Below are 22,563 nucleotides of genomic sequence, written 5' to 3'. Positions count from 1 at the left end.
CGAAATATTCAAGCTATTCGTGGCCTTTGTTGTTTGGCAAACGAAGAAAAATAACACGCGTCGAAAAGCGTTTTTATCACCTTCGTTACAGGAGTAACTGACTGCCGTTTCGTAATAGACTTTTCTGTTATCAAGTGTTTCATCAGGCTTGTTGACAAACGGAACAGGCTGGGGTATATTGAGCATTTTTTCAAAAGAACTGTATTTTGCTGTAAGAGCAATACATATTCTATTCCAATTTCTATGGCAACGAAAATGAAAATGTTCGAATATTCGAATATGAAATGTTATTCGAATACCTGTTTCTGTGTATATTTAAGATAAAGGCGTATAAAGTACATATATTGCAGCTATTAGTTTTTTTTAAATACAACATGTCGCCAATAATTATCAAGTTCGGTTCTCCCCCCTTCGTATACAGAATGGTAGATATAATGGAAAAAATATTTCTGTACAATAAAGAAATTTCCTTTCTTCATTGTCACTGATATTGATGACGAATTTCATTTTGTATGTATTTGTTCAACATTGGTTGATGTAAGAAAGATACACATACAAATTTAACTATACTAATCCATATGTTATTAAGTATGCTCAATCGCTCGATGAACCAATGGTCTGAACTATTAAAACTTTTTTTTATCTTTTAAGGAATCTTTGAATTTCAGATCGAATTTGTTAAATTGTATAATGTAATTTACAAATTGTCCATCCTCTGTTCTTCAATAAACATTTGTTTTGTATATGTTCATGTTTGTTGACACTTGTCTACAGCGCATACACAAGTTGACATAAATCAATACAAACCACATTTGATGTTGACGATCTACAGTGTGCAAGTCAAATAAAATGTCTGTCTGTTTGTCCGTCTGTCTGTCCGTCCGTCCGCCCGTCCGTCTGTCTCATTTTCTGTTCATATCGGCCACTCATATAAATATTCATTATTTATTAAACATTTCATTCATCATCATAATAGAGAGTCACTTAAGGGGGGCATGGACATCATCTATAAACTATTCCACACTTTATAAAGATACCACTTGGCCATTGTTAAGTGATACGGACATCTTAAAAAGTCGTCTTAGGTAATTGGTTTTTAATATTACCTTAAGATCCCATTAATTACTTTCACTAATGGACCCTCCCCTCCTCCCTGAAAAATCGCATGCATTTAAATTGCGGCAAGAAGAAAATGAACCAAGCTGAAAATCGTTGGGCTGTAGCAGTTGTAAACAGATTATGATGTTAATCATAAATATTAAAACACCCGTTTACTGTGCACGCGCTTTTCACGGTTTGCGTAGACGTTTATTCAAATAATTAATTTAGTGAATGACATTCTTATATCCGTTTGCAATTGTAGTTACAAGACATGGTGCATACGTTTGACACATTTTTGCAAGAAGGATTCTTATTTATGAAAAAGATGTAATTTTAAGGATTACATGTTTAGTGTTAATTGATATTAAAACTTATATTTAACATTCAAACTTTGTCTCATTGATGTGTTTAAATGCTACGAAAAAGAGCGGATCGTTTAGTGTTGGAGACTCAATTAGCCTAAATTGTTTAAATCAACACGTGTTCAATCAATTGTATTATTTTTGACACGTGACTATGATGTGACTTTTTCCACTGAACTTTATAATATTATGTCATTAGACATTGTAAATACAGAGATTTGTTGATTAAAATTGATTTATGTTTATGTATGTTGAATAGTAGTAAATGGATGTAGCTTTTAAATAATTACTAGGTTATAAAGGAATTATGTATTCTCTTTTTAAAACAAAAATATTTTTATGATTGCTTGAGATTGGTAATTTCATGTCAACATATTGAAATACGATGTGAATTGCTGCAGTTATTTATTATCTGATCTGTTTAATAACTTGTCTTATAATTATCGTATCGATATTTTACAATGCTATTTTATTTCGTTTCTTATGGTGTGTTATTTTATTGTCATATAAATTAAACTGTGTTCCTTGATTCTTTAAATCATTTTGATATATCGCACCCTAAATAAAAGCATTTTGTCATACATATTTTAATAATATATCATATGTTATGAAGTTCTATACTAGTATAGGTCTGTAAAACGCACCAAACGTAAGAGAAATATTCGGTTCAATGTTTGGCTTCGAATGTTGACCTCATATAACCACTGATAACATACGTAATCAGTATTATGTTTTTACATCAAGTTATTAAATCAATGGTCGTAGAGCCGTTATTCATAATGATATATCGATATCTCCCTATTCATATGGACTGGGAGATATTAACATGTGACAATTTAAAACAAACCAAAATTGGGTAGCAAAATATTAGGTATAAATGTTTAAACAAATGTTCGTTTCGGCTACTGACGTTCTATTGCAATACCATGTAAGATCGATTCAGAGTATGATTCGTCTAAATATGTACACACCCTTTGAGAAGCTGATTCGTCTAAATATGTACACACCCTTTGAGAAGCTGATTCGTCTAAATATGTACACACCCTTTGAGAAGCTGATTCGTCTAAATATGTACACACCCTTTGAGAAGCTGATTCGTCTAAATATGTACACACCCTTTGAGAAGCTGATTCGTCTAAATATGTACACACCCTTTGAGAAGCTGATTCGTCTAAATATGTACACACCCTTTGAGAAGCTGATTCGTCTAAATATGTACACACCCTTTGAGAAGCTGATTCGTCTAAATATGTACACACCCTTTGAGAAGCTGATTCGTCTAAATATGTACACACCCTTTGAGAAGCTGATTCGTCTAAATATGTACACACCCTTTGAGAAGCTGATTCGTCTAAATATGTACACACCCTTTGAGAAGCTGATTCGTCTAAATATGTACACACCCTTTGAGAAGCTGATTCGTCTAAATATGTACACACCCTTTGAGAAGCTGATTCGTCTAAATATGTACACACCCTTTGAGAAGCTGATTCGTCTAAATATGTACACACCCTTTGAGAAGCTGATTCGTCTAAATATGTACACACCCTTTGAGAAGCTGATTCGTCTAAATATGTACACACCCTTTGAGAAGCTGATTCGTCTAAATATGTACACACCCTTTGAGAAGCTGATTCGTCTAAATATGTACACACCCTTTGAGAAGCTGATTCGTCTAAATATGTACACACCCTTTGAGAAGCTGATTCGTCTAAATATGTACACACCCTTTGAGAAGCTGATTCGTCTAAATATGTACACACCCTTTGAGAAGCTGCGATTGACGTTGCCGTTGTTAATCGCTAAAATAACCATGGCATCCGCAAATTTTCTAGTTTTTCAGTCCATGATAAATGTCAAAAGCGGATACAATGACATCATTTAGCACGTGATTATGCTAGTGGCACGAGCCAATTTATGTATGCATGTGGTAGTTGTATTATGCAGTAATTCAACAATTATGAACTTTTATTCTTTTGCTCAATTAAATTGGTAAAGTATAGTGTTAACTGTTTGGAATCCATGTATTTGTGTATGATGGATTTTTATATTAAGTTTTTCTGACCAATAAATATATATGTTTAAGTAATATTGTTTGCATCGCTTATGCCAATGTTGTATGAGGCAAATAATGTATCATACGTTAGGAGTATTTTGCCAATTCCGTTCTTAAATAAACTGGTCATTAACACGATGTCACAACATGCCAACACTTTCATGAGGGAAATTTTAATCATGAATTTCCGGTTTGTTAAAATAAAATATTAATATGCCAATGCAAGAGTATCTTGGCCACATACAGCTGTCTGTTGGAGCATAGTAAATAAATCATTAGTGAAATCCGCCAATATTAGAGCATTGGGGATGAACTATCAATTTTACATGTAATGCGGGTAATGATAATAAATCTATCTAAAACGATCTACCACGATACAGACGATGACCGACTTTACTTGTTCATTGATACAATATATAACACCATAACAAAAAGAATGTGCTATGCACAATAACAAAAGCCTGTATTGTCGGTACACGTTTTTACAAGCAATCATAATCTTTTTGGTATCCTACATTTTGAAACGTTAGCAATCCCGGTTTCCAGATTATAATTACCTTCTCTCATTTATTGAACATGTGCATTCTCTCGTAGAATCTCATGTAGAATATACAACTGTTTTGTTTGTCATACTTGATGATGTCTCGATAGCTCTTACGTCTTTGTAACTTATACGTTGGCAAAACGTACATTTAATATCCAACCTACTTAAGATCGAAACACAGTGACAATAATTTGCATGTTTATATTTATATTGAATACAGCATAATATTATGCAGTGTGTAAACTTCGGTAATCTTTTGTTTTCAAAAAGGACGAATAAAGTACATGAAACTTACCTCAAAATGGGACATAGCGTGTAATAAAACACTGGTTTTATTTGCCTGTGATGATCTTCAAGCCCGCTTTCAATGGGATTTCGATAGCTTTATAAACATCATTGAGATATCCAAGAGGTGATTACTGTTATTGGTGTCATAAGTCGAAGTAAATCCTTATTATTATCATGATTTGTGCCCGCTGTTTATCAATGAGACCTAGCGCATTTGAGTAATTTCGATAAAGTCCTTATGAACCCTCCGTTGTTTTTTATTGTTACGTTTGGGGAATCGTATCTGACAAGGCAGTCGGTATTTCTCCAAGTATGGCTAGCTGAATATAATATTGTGATAATTAAAATGTCAAAATTGAGCACGGTTGAGAAAGATTAATTGCCGATATGATGATCAGAGCTATATTTAAAAATATTGAGGTCCCGTTCTCATTATAGCCAAAACTACGGTATACCAGAGTATCCAAGTGTTCCATTACTTTATTGCTTAAATCTTAGAAACTTTCTATTTAGTGTACCAACATATTGAATAATTTGCAATTAAATGGAATGTTTTCATAGACAATAAATACCGGTACCACCAATAGTATTACTAGAATCATTTAGCGTGTTAACGAGTGTCTTCACATAGCAAGTGCCTACAATTTAAGTATGTTGTTGTTGTTTTTAACAATTTAAGTGTGCTGGCTCGTCATATATAATTTTGCAGCCAAGAGATAATCCTATTTTTTTATTTATTGTGTACTGTTATGTACAGTAACACTTGTTATTGCTGTTCATGATAAAATAAATAATTGCGTAAGAGTATTCAACTCGTTCTAGAATGTGAGAACATTGTTTGATGTCAAGTTTGCTGAGATCACTGACACCCCCATCTTTGCAGCAGCTGGGGTATAGTAGTACAAGGCACGAAGTAAAGATTATATGATCAGCATTATCAAATGTTAACATAATATTAATGGATCACTCAGTATAGATACAGGATAAAACTAGTCAATTCAATGTCAATACGACATAACAACAAATTCCTTAATTTTGTTTCAATGACTTAAGGTTTAAGTCGAATGATCATGTGATGATAACGTCTCAGTGCGCGTATAAATTTGTGATTGAATAAGAACATTTGACATCTGAATGTACCGTCTAATGAACTACTAGAACTATAAATCCCGAAACAACCACTAAAACAAGAAATTGCCGAAAGTCTTCCAGAACATGAGTGATATTTTTATATAGCGAAAAGGGGGAATCATGATCGGGTATCGGATTTGGGCGCAAAACTGGTTTATCACATATAAGGGGTTAAGCCAGACTAAAAATGCTTGAAGGAGGTCGGGGGGGGGCTTTAAAGTGGCTGGATGACCTCTTAAATTGAAAAATAATTAGATGGTAAACTGTGTTTATTGCGAGAGACAACAACATAATGACAGTGTTTCAATTTAAGTATTCAAGCACCCACTCTGCAAATATGCCATGAAGTATGTTCCTTATTAAAACAAATCATGTGATGCTAAAACATGCCGAACTCGATTGTAAACGTGTACACATACTTATTTCTACGGATTAACAAAAATCTTATGCATAGTTATAGTTAAGATATACGATTATAAACAATATCTTCAAATGTCAACCAATGATAGCAAAAACATGTTTACGTATTGCAATTTTATTACCGCACCATGTGTGCCATCATTCGATATAATACTATGTAGTTTGACACCATGTAGTTTGACAATCTATATACGCCCCTTTTACTTTGACCGTTTAACAACAAAGTCTTGTCATTCAAATACACGACGGTCATCAAAGAAATAATATTAAAATAATTAACTAACATTTAATGTCCCAATTCAGACATTCAGTGCGTGTTCACTAGTTCCTAGAGACATGATAAAAGAAGATGAATCAATAACATGATAGTTTCTTGTCGATCCATTTGAGTTGCAACTATGAAAATCATTTCTCAAAACTATGTTCAGCATTTGAGTCTGCTTAATAGATTTGCACCTGCATTTTACTTTGGAATTTATATACTTTTAATGTGACCAATGGCATTCGTGCTGCAGCTGCAGCATATGAATAATTAAGTTATAGAACTTTTGCGACCATAAGCTAATAAATTTATTCATTAAAACGTTAAAAACTTGCAATTTATAATGTATTGAGGAAGAAACGAAGAACGATCCAGTCGACGCACATTGAGATCAGATTTGATAACCGAATAAACGAATGCTGCTAAAATAATTCGGAACACTTTCGCAAATTTATGTGTTGGGTGTTCGAATATTCAAATATTATTTGTAGACAGTCATAACACTGAAAATAAACCTAGTATTTCCTTAAATGATGCACAATAAAAATCCACAAATCAATATAAATGTTGATAATATCACTCAATTTTTAAATAAATATAATAACTCAAATAAAATAATAAACTAATATCTGGAATTTAAACCTAAAATAATGACAGAAATGTACAAAATGAATTCATAACTACCAATATTATAACACAATGAATATAAACAAAGTAGTTGATGATTTGTGTACAAATCTGATACTGTAAACATGCTGTTCGGGTCGACTTTTGATTAATTTGCTTTTGGATGTTTTGAACATATATTTATAACAGCGCATGCCAGCTGTATAGAGTCCTGTTGAAGGTTCTTAATGTCAGGATTTGCTTGATTGTCATAATATAAACGATTTTTTATCCACCGTTTTTATGTTCTAATCGATTACTTTCAAGTTTTTTTAGGTAAATATACCCATAATAAAATAATTATTTGTGTTACAATGACAAATAATTGCAATGGAGGAACTTACAAGAGAACCAATAATTCACTTATCATTTCTGCTGGCAAAAACTGCGAGTAATATCTATTAATTTCGGTGATGTCGCGCTTGACAACATCATAATGATAACAGGTTGTTGTCCAGGACATGTTTACGAGACGCGTATTTGTTATGTATTTCATGGAATCGCTAAAAAACGATTACTATGTTTAATACGTAAGTAATGTGAAACGTGCGGTATTCAGAGACTTTTTATAAAAGACCATTTTCTAATTACGTTTGACTGTGAAGTAACATATGTCTTAGAGTAGTAATAAATAAATCTTCACAAGGAATATGAAAGATGAAGTTTTTGTCACAGCGAATCTGTGAAAGACTCGAAAAAGATTTATGTGGATAACTTTAACATTTGATTTATTGACACGTGCCCCAAAGCTTCTGGGAACCATTTGGCTGTCAGCGTACAAAGGCCTGCAATAAGGTTGGTATTGAGGGAACAGTCAATCGAATAAATACCCGAGATCGACAATTATTCTCATGCGGTTCGTGATAAGTGCTTTGCACATTAATGCTGTCATAAAACAAATCAAGTAAATGGTTGCGTCGCTGCAGTGATTCAGACCACAACCACAACCGCAATAATAATAATAATTCTCATCCTCATCCTCATTCTCCTCCTCCTCATTTTCCTCCTCCTCCTCCTCCTCCTCCTCCTCCTCATCATCATCATCATCTACAACAACAACAACAACAACAACAACATGTGCATCATCGTCATATTCGTCGCTATCATTATCATTTGCCATTTTCTATAAACGAATAGTTTAAATACAAGCCGATTGTGTTATCTTCAAAATAAAAGATCCTGTAGTTGCCATTTAAAAAAGTATGAAATCATGTTTTCATAACATTATTTATCATTCATCGACATGGCTTCAGATTCCATTTCTAAAAGTCCGAACAAATTATTATCTGTCATGGCACTTCTTAAAATTCCTAATCCAAATATGTAGCGTTCATTTTGCAAATATCTTTTTTCGATCAAGCCGGCTTTCCGTCGCGCTAGACGATTATTCAAGGATTTTGTATTCCTGACCAACACATGGTCTGCTTTGGGCCCGGGCCGTTTATTTCTCGGGGTGGTACTTTTATACCTGTTTTGTCGGAATCTGTTTTGTCGGAATCAAAGATAATGGAATAGTGTTTCTCATGCAATAATCGCACTTCGTACTACATGGGAACATCATAGCGTTACGCTAGCTTTGTCTGGCATTAGACACATGTAGTAATATCGTGTTCAGCAGATTGTTATTTTTCGTGTAGACAAGATGTGTTTTAAACCTTTATTCATAGTTTGTTTTAACCAGAAATACACTTTAACCCTCATCTAAACGTATTAGTGTTTTCGAAATCGCTTCGCATGATTTGTCACAAAAAAACATTAAGAATCCTTTAAACGTATACGTAAACGTCTGGTTTCTTGGAAGACATGTCAGTCATAGTAATATATATGAACGTTTAAGTAATACAAGTATTATCATATATAAAACGGTCATTTTTTTATCTAAGACTTAGCGACAAACGTTAGTCCGACGGACAGGACCGAACCATTTTATGCGGGTCCGATATTTATAACAAAAGAATCGGTCCGACCAAACAACGACAGTTAAAATAATTGATCATATATGCAAATGAATATATTTACGTCGGAGCAATTGAAAATAGTAACGCTATGCTTGTTTATGGTTCTAAACCTTCTTTCTGTTAAAGTTCTTAATAAGTACAAAACTTGTAGCAGTTTGACATCACCAGAAAATGTCACCTAATAGAAGATCAAACACGAAAAAATCGATAATGTCATATTATCTGGATACTGCATGACATATACATAGAGAATAGTATGTGAGTTTTGGATAAATATCAAGTTTATCATGCGAGGCTTAGAACCATGTAAGCGCGAGGCTTGCCTTGTTCTTCAATCTGCATTTGCATTCGGTCCGTTTAAAATTAGTTTGATTGAAACGTTTGGTGTAAAACTAATTCAACAGGTTCATCAACATAAAAAGTAATTTGTAAGTCACGGTGATACGGCTGTAATGCCTTAATGGTGTCCACTTGATTAGCTATTGATTTCCGCATTATATACCATCATTACTACAAGCTACTAATTTGCGAATCATTTGCAGTGAACGAGTTCCTGTGATAAAGATTTTTATCATAGATAATTTGATTTAAAGGCTTTATTGAATAACGGAGGTCTGATAGCATTTTAATAAAAAAAGAAACTGCACGCGCTAAAAGGAGCACTTATTTTAAGATAATAGTTATTTGACCCGGTTTATAAATTTTGCGACTTACCATCTTATTACAATTTTATCAGATTTATGAAGTCTTAAAATAAACATGTCTATTACCCCCTTCTACTAATTGTTTTACGTAATTTGGGTCAATACATATTAATAAAACGTGTATACCGAAGGGAATACATACCAATTCAGAGATTTTCATACTGTTCGCAGTTCTCATAAAACAGTTCGATTTAACAATGGCCCCACGGACCCCTATTGCATCAGACGCATCTGAGCGGTATTATATCCCACGAAAGGTGATCTTGTGAGCGATGTCAAATATAATATTGTCACAATTATTCATTATTTATAAGCTAATTCTAGATTGACTGATGATTAACCGAGCCCTAGTGTCGGTTTCTGACTGACTTCATTAGCTTTGTAATCATCAAGGGCAGTTATGTTGTCTTTGTTATTTGATGAAAAGGAAGAACACAGCTATAACGCAAAACGAATCTGCCTTTTAATCATCATCTTTGCGTGTTAATTCATCCTTCTCCTTCTCCTTACCAGCATCCACGCAATCATCAACATCAGCATCTTCATATCAAAATCACTACTGTTATCATCATCAACATCATCACTTATTTTTATAATCACAGTCGCCATAATTATTATCATCATTAGTATTTAACAAATATCAGTGTTATTTCTTCATCATAATCGTCTTCAAAGTTCTGAGCCTTTTTACTGGATATACCAGAAATCAACATTAAGGTTTCTTTATTTATATAGAAAGAAGGCCAACATAACAATTTCAATTGAATCATTTTTCCTAAAGATGTGCGAATGGTATTTCGATTCGTCACTAATGATTTGTTAAGATTTTGCATATATAATAATACAATCTTGTTTTGAAAATAAATACAAATCGAAATTAATCGAAGTAAAAGGTTTAGTAACAGTACATGTACGTTAAAAGGTCACATCGCAAATTCAAATTTTAATAGCTTTGTATCTTCGACCGGAAGTCACGCTGTATCGAAGTTTCAAGTCCCATTGTCTTTGGTCTCGCAGTGATAGGGACAGCATGATCCCTAATCAACCCTTTCATAGCAGGGTGTAAATTTTGTTCTTGCAAGTCCCTGGCGTTTCTGATAGAACCGTGCTAATGTAATTGATGTTGCTTGATGGGTGACGTTTAGCTTATGAATCGTCGATAGTGCATATTTGTGAAAGTGGTATCCGGTGGTCAGTTCTTACCGGCAATAGTTACTTCGCTTTTTTTTCACTCAGGCGAATATGACAAATCTAAGGTCAATGTTCAAACAATCGTATATTATATGGACAATAACCAGAAGAAATCGATAACAATAATAACGTGAATGTTTCTTTTCTCATCATGAATTCATAAAATAGGTATATTATCCCACAGAAGGCCACCTAAATGTTATTTCAACTATGTCTGATTATTCTAAATATAAATGGTGTGTTAGCATTACGAAAATACGAAATCTTTGTGAACAAGTCAATCTAACTGTTTTTTTCCATGTGTGTAAAATACAGTTACTCGCAATTAAATGATAACCATTAAGACCTCATGCGCGGTACAGGAATAATCGTTTCCTAGCAGTTCGGATTTCAAAAGACCTTTGAAAGAAATAATGGTATGGAATTATGAGAAATGCGTTCTGGCATTTGTTTGACATCTCTTTCGCATGGAAGGATAAATGGTCAACAATAGACTATACATGAAATAATTGATGAGGTCTGCTTTTAAAGCCAGTCATTTAGATTCTTGTCTGAAAACGAACCCGTACGTGTCAGTATTTTAGCATTAAAGATTAATTCCTTATCTGAAACATCATTTACATTATTCATATTAAATACGTTGGGCATATCATCGAAATGTTATAGTATATTTAATTTTTACAGTTTTCTTATTGTTTATGGTTATTTGAATGGATCATATTGCCGTTCATAATAATTAATTCGTGTGAGATAGTCAAGCAGATTTATATAGATTGAAGATAAGAGTATATAAGCATTACACAAGTAAGCTTGTCCTATTATAGTATCACTGAACTGTTATTATTCATAAATTTAAAAGAATCCGAGAGGCGTCTGCCCAAATGATAAATTGTAAGTAGCAATAGTCGCCTATATTAATGTATGACACACCTTCTTGTAAAGTAATATGGCAACGTGACCTTTGATTTAAACGCTCTCGTATGAAATGACACGATGCGTACTGAAGTAAGAGTCACTTTATTCTTACACGAAACCTCTTGTTTCTAATCAGCAGTTTGTCATTATCAAATTTAAATGTATCACATGCATCCATAGTGGGCGCATGTCGTATCATTTAAAACATGTCACGGCGATTTGTGCCCTAATGAGTCCGCAATGCTCGCGATCAGCGCGTCTGAAAACACTTTTAGATTACCATGGCAATCGGTGTATCGAGGGATTGCCTTAAGTTGTTAAATAACTGGTTTTCACTTACTTCATAAGTGGATAATTATTTCTGCGCGTTCCATTGAAGATAAAATTGTCTTTTATGCAAGATTAATGAAGTTCTCACAATATTACTTGATTGTCTGATAACACGACTAATGAATCTAACGAGTGCAGTCGACACAAAGTCTTTGTTAAATGCATTGCCCGCATGACTCAGTGTCTTGACAACTGAATCAGTAGCTGACTGTAAGTAAGGTCCTGCGTGTATGGTTAATTCTTTAATTTTCGGTTACCAACTCTATTCCCTTTACAAAATTGGCTAGCATTGTTTTCAAAATGTGTAATAAAGAAAAATAAGGCACTGTTATTATAAAAACAGAACAAACACAAACTTAACACAAACACACATTGCCAAGTATTGATACGCATACACAAACTGCATTGAACAACATCAGATTGCATCTCATAGTGTTTATGTGTTATTTTTTCAGATGGGAGCAATTCGGGTGTTAAACTGGTTCCGGTTCATGTACCTTTATGCACGTTTGCTCTAGCAATTGTGAACAGTTTGATACGGTATTAATAAGCATGTTATAAAACGTACATCGTCTAGAACTTAACAAATTGGAAAAGATAAAATTGAATGAAATTCTGACGCAAGTGACGACGAAAATGGAAGGTTGTAGTCAAAAGGAGCTTATGTGCAAGAAACTTAGCAGCTTTAGAAGTTGAATCCATTGTTATTATGCGAGAACAATATTAAAGTAAGGATTTTGTGACATGATTTGCTGTAAGCAAATTTAACATATGAATAACATGACAACCAACAAGATATGAACATAAGATGGGGGATACGCATTACACATTATGTTGTTACGACTGGTAAAAAACTAATATTTATGGAATGCGTGTAATTTTACTAAAATTTCAATTGTTTTAGTTTGCGTAGTGTTTTCTACATGTTCACCATTTTGCTTGTATACTGTGCTTTAATTTGTTTGCGTGCTCAGCAACAAAGACCATTTTGTTTGTATACTGTGCTTTAATTTGTTTGCGTGCTCAGCAATAAAGACCATTTTGTTTGTATACTGTGCTTTAATTTGTTTGCGTGCTCAGCAATAAAGACCATTTTGCTTGTATACTGTGCTTTAATTTGTTTGCGTGCTCAGCAATAAATACCATTTTGCTTGCATACTGTGCTTTAATTTGTTTGCGTGCTCAGCAATAAAGACCATTTTGTTTGTATACTGTGCTTTAATTTGTTTGCGTGCTCAGCAATAAAGACCATTTTGCTTGTATACTGTGCTTTAATTTGTTTGCGTGCTCAGCAATAAAGACCATTTTGCTTGTATACTGTGCTTTAATTTGTTTGCGTGCTCAGCAATAAAGACCATTTTGCTTGTATACTGTGCTTTAATTGTGCTTTAATTTGTTTGCGTGCTCAGCAATAAAGACCATTTTGTTGGGTCTTATCCGTTTTGATTAATTGTTTAAAGAATTTGCTACGTATTAAATGTACGAATAAATGAAATTGTAGTTTTGATTGTGTTTTGAGGTATTTTTTAGCTCACCTAAGAACAACGTGCTGATGATGAGCTTTTTGTGCGCATTGTATCCGACGTGCGTCGTCCTGCGTCAACAGTTACCATTTAAACATTATAGAGTTAGTATTTTTGTACAATTGTCATGACACATTTTCAGAAAATTTGTTCAAATGCTATCTGCGCCGAATTAGACAGTGGTCATGTGGAGTAAAAAAAACTAGGTCATGATGTCAAATAATCAAAGCTTGTAATCAAGCTTGAAGTAATTTTTATATTCAAATCTCCATGAAATTCCATAAAAAAATGCATTAATGATTTATCAGCTCATTTTGAAAATATTTCCGGTTAGTTAAAACACGGTCGCCAGGTGAAGGGTCAATTTTATTTATATGGCTTAATTTAAGCTTTTTTTAACGATCCATTTATCACATTTATGGTCTCATTTTTATGAAACATAGTCAGAACATTGTTCTTTTTTTGCTTAGTTCCGGTCCGTTGAAAAAATATGGCCACCATGGGGTGCAGTTTCCCTTGTTTGGCTATGCGAAAAACTGTGTTAACACTCCTAAAGTCACATTTGTAGTAAAATGTTCATGAAACTTTGTCACAACATTCGGTCTCATGATACCTCAGCTGAGTTTGAATATGGTTCTGGTTCGTAGAAATGCATGGTCGCCATGGAATCGGGGCCTTTGTCCTTCTATGGCTATAGTAAAACCTGTTAACATTCCAGAAGTCACTTTGTATAATATTATTATATTGTTCCCTCTAATTAAGATTATTATCTTTATTTTTGCAGAAAATCACAAAGTGTCAAACCTAATCAAATAACAAAAAGTCATTAATGATCTATCAATAGTGCATAAAATGTTGCTGTTCAGTGGTATTGATTGATTCATAATGCAATGCCTTTGTGATGATTTTGAAACAGGCTTTAAGCTTAAATTCCCTAGAAATTGGCCACACTTGGCACTCAAATCAAAGACCTTTGGTGCCAGACCAACGTCATTGACATGTGTAGATATGAGCTTGCAAATGTATAAGGCATAATTGTTTAACGGCAAAATGATTTGACACATGAACTGTTTGCGGAGAGAACTTCTTTCAAAAACGAATAAAATTGAATAATTCGTATACGTCAACACTGCGAGGTGTAAATGTGCAAGTCGGTTAGAACATCTCTAGCGACCACACATCAATATGTTTTTTTGCCGTTGACAAGCTTTTCAAAGCTTTTCGAATGTATGAGTCATGTATATGACCCAAAGTTCTAGTTGTGTATACGAGGAAAACAATAAAAATATTTATCAAACTAGACATAATAATTGCTTTATTAACGGGACCCTGATGACATATTATTTTGGTTAGTTTATGTGATTGGCTACGGTTAACATAGTAACCACGAATTTCGCTAACATGTTTGCAAAACATGCCAACATCAAAGGTCTGATGGTATGATGGCCGTTTTCTTTCCGTGAATCGGCATTTGCAGCATACCTTGTGCGCATTGCCCGCGTGTTCATGCAGTTAGAAACACTTGTGAAAATGTCGCCTCGTTATCGTATTAATATACCAGAAGGCATACGGTCTGTTTCAAAAGAAATCCTTTACGTTTCATAATGATAAGCAGTATTATTCTTATTTGAATACTTATTGACTACCGGTATACTCACTTTACCTTTGAACAACTTGCACACTTTTATCATCATTATCTTGTTTTTAAATAACAGTGTTTAATATTATTCATTGTCTTGTTTAAGATTAACGGAGATATTAAGTACTCGACACAAGATCTAAATCTTGCTAGACTCTTTCGATTGCTTCGGTACTTCGTATTATATGAGTACATGTTTGCGATTTGTACTTGTATATTTGGAAATGGTGCTCACAAAGCAAGAACCATTTGGTATGTTATGGTGATGTGACAACGTTATGTTTAGCTTATCGTCCTAATAGCGAAATAATCACACAGATTAAAAAGATTGGCCTGAACATTCCTCTTTCATCATTTAAGTGAACTGAAAAAAGATGTATGTCTACATAAATTATTTAAATAGTGCAACGATACAGATGGCGTTGATATGTGTTTCAAATAAACAACAAAATAACTATCTGAATGTATAGTATCTGACCTAAGGATAGACCATTCATTTTTTTTGGCATAGCTACTATCTCACTTCTAATATGCCGTGTTTGCCTTTTTTGTGCAAATACATCGTTATTAAAACTCTCACAAGTATACATAACATCTTGTTACAGGGGCGTATATAACCTACAAACATTGGAGCGGCGGTCCAGTTTCTGTACTGGGAACATAAAGGGGTTCGTTTGAGAGGGTTGTACTCTCCAGTGGTTCCGAAAAAAAATCAAATTACAATTAATATGGTGCGTTTTGGGGGAACTTTAATGATGATATAAATGCTCGATTTTTGTCTCACTCTCAGTTTGTCATGAAGTCGGGTTGTCCAATGCCGCCGACGACGATCCAGATATCTCAACAGTTATTATTTTCTTTTCAAACACTCGTGCTAATTTCCAGTTGGAGAAGCCGTCACTGATGAAGATTATTTAATGTCGATTTCATCGAAATCAAACGCCTATTGAGACGACCACGTCCGTTACCTGGTTTAAAATCTGGCCTTTGTGTCGACTCGTGATGACAAGATCGCTGGGTGGACATTATATGCATTACACCACCGCGAACTATGCCTTTCTACACAATTTGTTTGCAGTTTTTTGCAGTCATTTAAATTACGATATTTGAATACCGATAATATTCATCATACAGTATAATTTATGTAATGTTGTGCATGAACGCTCAAAAAATATACCGACGCATTCATTTTATTTTATTCCTATGACATTCAGTTTCGTATTAAATGTTGCATGCGTATTAAACCATGCAACCGTTAGCTGCTTCGTAATGCAATATTGCAGCAAACATATTTGAAATGGTATATCATGCTTGATTTATTAACGGTAGTCGCTGAATTAAAGTTACAACGCGATGCGGCTTCTTAATAACATTTTATTTATTTAGTCAACATTAGCAAGGTGTTCTTCTGTAATATTATTGGATTATTTGGGAAGGTAGCGTATAATTCAATTAGGCTTCACACATCGGCTTATGAAAACTAAACGGTCATATGCATAGAGAGTCCATGTTTGTTCAATTCCCAACCTTATACTAGTTATCATTTTAAAAGTTAACTATCCAAATTACTGCGTATATAACTAGATTAATGTTGACAAACTAGCGGAAACAATATAAACATGATAAAACTAGTATTTTTCTTATAAGATGATAATAAAGGTGATGGTGTCGATGGTGTCGAGGATGATGATGATGAATCATATGCTGATGATGCAGATGCTAATGGTGATGGTGATGATGATGATGATGATAATGATGATGATGATGATGATGATGATGATGATGATGATGATGATGATGATGATGGTGATAAGGAGGAGGAGGAGGAGGATGAGAAGGAGGAGGAGGAGGAGGACGACGACGACGGTGACGTTAACTAGAAGGAGGTGGAGGAGGAGGAGGATGGCGTAGTTTATTCTGAATGAAGTTAGTGAATATCACCCTATTCTGCCGGCAGCTGGTGAATGCTTTTATGTGCCTACACAATATGTTTCATAAAACAGCACATACATGTTCAAGATCAAGAGATGTTTTGAAGTACTTATTGAAGGCTATTATGTGATAATAAATTTAAAAAAAAAGCAAAACGCCGAAAGTCCGCGGCATTATTGGACTTGAATATTTTATCGCTTATTCACTTTATTTTTATACAGAAATGTACACATGCAAATCGAATATCCTTAATGTGCTATAAAAAAGCACTCTTTCGACTTAAATTGTATTTCCCAAATAGCATTTGTTCACAGCAAACATAAGAAAAAAGACTTCATTATAACCTCATAATAATATTCGTTGTTTTCAATTTACCTTGGTGTCTGCATAGAATTGTATTTAACATGCTATTTGCAAACAATACGTGTATGCCCTACAGCCCATAGCTCGAGTGATAGTGAACCATTTACAGGCCCGAACGATCCGAATACATTTCACATTTAGGATTGTGAATTCTTTATAGCCTGCAAAGTTAAAATTAGGTCAAGCTGTGCCACACTCTGGATATCCAGACAATTTATTGCTTCAATCGGCCTATCATAAGGAGGATTCCGGAGATAGTCGATGTATAAAGATTAGCTGTGCCAATGCATGTATTGACACTAAAAAAGACCGAATGCCTCCGTCAACAGTGTACAAAAAACAGGTATGATCATCATATTATAATGATTCTCAATTAGGACGCATTTTTTACCGCGCACATGTGCTTTTATTCCGGATAGTCTAAGTGTTTGTTGTACAAACAAATTCAGTACTGTTTCCCTGTTGTTTCAAAATATATATATATATATATATATATATATATATATATATATATATATATATATATATATATATATATATAAATCATTTTGCTCATATTATGTAATATTATACCCAGTAATTGTTTACGTATTTCCATGTAATTATAGTGAAACGTGTGTAACGCTAGCTTAACAAATAACTGGCTGCACTGCGCCCTGTCTTGCATTGGTTAGCTGGCTGAGTATTCTAGCTATTCTAGGCTTTGGTGTTTGGAAAAGTAAGTATAATTACATACGTCGAAATGTGCGGAATACCATTAGGGACATCGTGGTTACTCATTAAAATCCAGAGGGCGAGAATGCGAAAACGCGATAGTACGATGGCGACAATGCGACACTACGATGACGACAGTGCGAAAATACGATGACGACAAAGCGATAGTACATTTGTTCGATGGCGAGAATGCGAGAACGCGATCGTACGATGACGACAATGCGATTACGACAGTGCGACAATACGATGGCGACAGTGCGATAGTACGATGCGACAATGCGAGAAAGCGATCTTACGATGACGACAGTGCGACAATACGATGACGACAGTGTGACAATACGATGGCAACATTGCGATAGTACGATGGCGACAATGCGAGAATGAGAGTTCGCGATAGTATGGTGACAATGCGACATAAAGATGACGACATTGCGACAATACGATGGCGACAATGTGATAGTACGATGGCGCCATCGTACTATCACCATCGTATTGACGCATTATCGTCATCGTACTATCGCGTTCTCGTATTCTCGTCATCGTACTATTGCATTGTCACCATCGTATTTCCGCATTGTCGCCATCGTACTATCGCGTTCTCGCATTCTCGCATTCTCGCCCTCTGGATTTTAATGTTTAACCACGATGACTCTAACGGTATTCCGTAGAAAAGCGTTGTATTCGCTAGGCTGCAGGAAGATAATGACTGCAGCTCTGTAATAAACGTTTCTGTTAACATGTGTATTCGTATTATAAGACTTGTTGACAAGGGTATGAGTGTGGGGTAAATTGAGCATTTCTTCAAAAGAACATCAATATGTTGAACGAATCATAAAGACTCTTTACTGTTGCCACGAATATTCGAATTTTAAAGTATTCTAGTAACAAAATCTATTCTGTTTGATTGTTCGACTGTTTGTCTGTCTGTATTAACACCAATTCATGTTTTATCAGACCATCTGGTAATCCATTGTAAACGAATTCGTATGTGCACAATATTGAGTTATACACCAATGACACATTTCTATAACGTCCCTTTCATTTCTTTTCTACATACACGAAGAAAAATTTCGGACATGTTCATAACGGCCACTCACACGAATATTCATTAAATACACATATAACCAACATTATAAATGATAGCAGCATATAGCGGTGCATATTCAGATAATATCAAAACCATCCATATATTATTCCAAACGTGCGGTAGATAATAAAGGACTATTGAATAGCGATAAAGACCGCTTGTACAGCCGCCAAAGCTTATCAGTTAGTATATATTGTCGTATGAGCCCATAAATCACTTTCAGTAATGTAGCCCCTCCCTGGAAAATTGTCATGCATTTGTAAATGGCGAGAAAATGGACCAAGCTAACAGTGGGTGGGCTGGCAGGAGTTTTATAGCGTTTCTGTTATAATTTTCGTCATAAATGATACCTTCTTAGTAAATTAAATTGCAAAAAAAAATACAATAAAGCATTTTTACTGTGTTTGACACCGGCATGCTGTTCAACTATTTATATAGCTGTATGATTTAGTAGGTTGTCTTGGACAAAATACATTTCAAAGCAAACACTATCGACGTTTTCACATGTTGCTCGCTAACATATATCAATTGTTTAATTACAATGATCTTAATCAGTTTCATAAAAAAACATTATTCACTCTTAGATTCGTGCGATATCTTCTGATTCGTTGATATCATTCGGAGCCTTTAAGCCTTATCAAAGTCTTTTCCTAAAAGTTCCTTCACTTTGTGTTGCGGTTACGGTTTCCACGCATGTTCCACGCATAACATAGTTATGAACTTGTACTTTTACACAATCGCTTGGCCTGTCGATTCAGTTGAATTGTTTACATTTTTATTGCATTATTTTGTTTTGTTTAATGATGATCATGTCCTTTAGCTTGCCTGCACTTGTGTGTTAGATATACATGCATGCATTTGATTTATTGGAATCACCGTCTGTTAAAATTGGAATGTCAATAACCAAACCACAATTGACTGACATAAACAATGAACTGGCATTTTAAAATTAATTATTCTAGTGTACTATTTCTTTCACGATTTAAACTGTTAAATAACATTTCGATAAATTGCACACGCCAACATCCATTTCCCGCGCATACGCTTTCCACGGTTTACATAGAAGGCTGCGGACTTCTATATGTTTTATTGGACATTGGTATGTCCGTTTGCATCGTTGTAGTTACTTGATATGAACCTACAGTTTGGCACGTTTTCGAAGAAGGATGCTACTTTACGAAATTGATGGAACTTTAGAATACTTGTACTATATTTAATTCATATTTTCAATTAAATAGACTCAACAACCAGACTTTGTCTGATAAAGTTTATATTTAAAGGCCAAGCATCAAGCGAACCGTTCAGTGTTATTGATTCCATTAATCTTAATTGTTTAAATTAATCCGAGAGAAATTGCAGAAAACATCACGTGTTCAATACCTGTTATTATCTTTGACACGTGATAATCACGTGACTTTTCCCACATGAATCTATACCACTTTGTCATTAGCGACTGTGAATACTAATATTTGTTAATTAAAATTGTTTTCTTGTTTTGTATAAAGTGCAATTTGAATGATAGTAAATGGTTGCAGCTTTTCAATAGTTACAAGATCATCCAGCATAGATGTATTCATTTGTTGTTTAACAAGAGCATGTTTTTTCCCTTATAAGGTTATTTTTTATGTTAAATATTGGGAATTGAAGTTAATTTTTCTGGCATATTTCAGAAACATAGTTTGCATGTATTGACCCTATATTTTAACGTTTTGACATGTCTATTTTATAAAAACATTATGTAATATACAGTCCTGTACTATTTTAGGTATATCAAAGGCACACGACGTAAGAGAAATATTGAGTTCGATGTAATGTCGTTTGAAGCTCAACAGATTTTAACAGTTAATAAACACATTTTCCCTATGTATGAACAAGTTAACATCAAGTTAATAAATAGAGGATATTTGTTCATGTCAGTGTAAGCTCCTTTGTTATTTCACGAGTGATCATAGAAAATATATTTTCGTGAGTGGCGCAGCCACGAATATTATTTTTCTATGACCACGAGTGAAATAACACACGATCTTACACTGACTAGAACAAATTTTCTGTTTCTTTTATGCCCCTTTTGCAAGAAAATAATTAACAGCTGTTTCCCTTTCGCTGAACAGTTACCCTTTCTCCCGTTGCGTGCCACAATACATTTCCATAAAAAATGACGTAATTTTACCAGTGAAATTATCCGGTTAAACTCTTCTACAAGGTAAACAAACGGTAAAAAAAAGAAGCATAAAATTAAAATAAAATTTGTTGGATCCGATGGAATATCGTTTTTAATTCACTCGTGATCATAAAAATGTAATATATAAATATTGAAGTAAATCTTGATATGATAATAATATAAAAATAGAAAAAAGTAGTTCCGAAAATGTGTTATTTTCACTATTTTCACTGCTGTTATTTCACTGCAGAAATGTCATAATTTGTCATTATGTATAAAAGAAATCAGTGGTCGCTTTTAAATTCATATTATATTTGCTTTTCCGTTCAGACTGGGAGAAATTTTAATGTGACAATTCAACATTAAAAAAAAAATGTTTGGGGTGCAACAAATTTGGAATTAATATAAATACAAACGCTTGTTTCAGAAACCAAGATTCCAATGCAATACCGTTAAGGATTGGGACAAAAAAGAATATCTCTACTATTTGCACACTGCGAAAGCTGCAATTGACGTTTTTTTTTGTCGCTAATATATCCATGGCACCCGCTATTTTTTTAGAATTTCAGCCCGTGATTACAGCAGATAGCGTTACAAAATGACATGTATAAGAACATGATTATGCATATGGTACAAGCTAATTGATGTATACACTTGGTGGGTATCGTGTTTAAATCGCAAAATTTAATAATTTGTATTCTTGTGTTCGATTAATATTGATACAACTTCGTATTTACTGTGAAGATACATATGTATACTTCTAAATTTGATACTAGATTTTGCTGACCAATAAATATATAATAAGTTGTAGAAACATCTTGTATTAGAAATGACAATTGTGTATGCTATAAATAATGAGTTACATGTTGGGAGTATTATCCCAGCTTCGTTCGTACATAAACCAGCTATTTTCATGACGTCCCTTGTTGCCTACTTTTGTTTGGGGTAAACTTTTAGTGTTGCGTATCCGGTCAGGAGGATAAATGAAGTAACAAAATGACGAAGCAAACGACCTTTGCTAACCAATTCAGACCGAATGGGTTGGCAATGGTCGTTTGCTTCGTCAGACATTATTGAATTCATACATATACATCACTTAAGATATACCATGTGAGTACTTTCGTCAATATAAGTGGTTTGTGAATGAATGATACATTATTTACATTATTTGTAATAAGGGGACCGAAAATTAACCTGACTCATAACGTCTTACAAC

Source organism: Dreissena polymorpha, chromosome 6 (assembly GCF_020536995.1).
Source record: "Dreissena polymorpha isolate Duluth1 chromosome 6, UMN_Dpol_1.0, whole genome shotgun sequence".
NCBI classification, from domain to species: Eukaryota; Metazoa; Mollusca; class Bivalvia; order Myida; family Dreissenidae; genus Dreissena; species Dreissena polymorpha.
Note: the sequence above shows the minus strand (reverse complement) of the source record.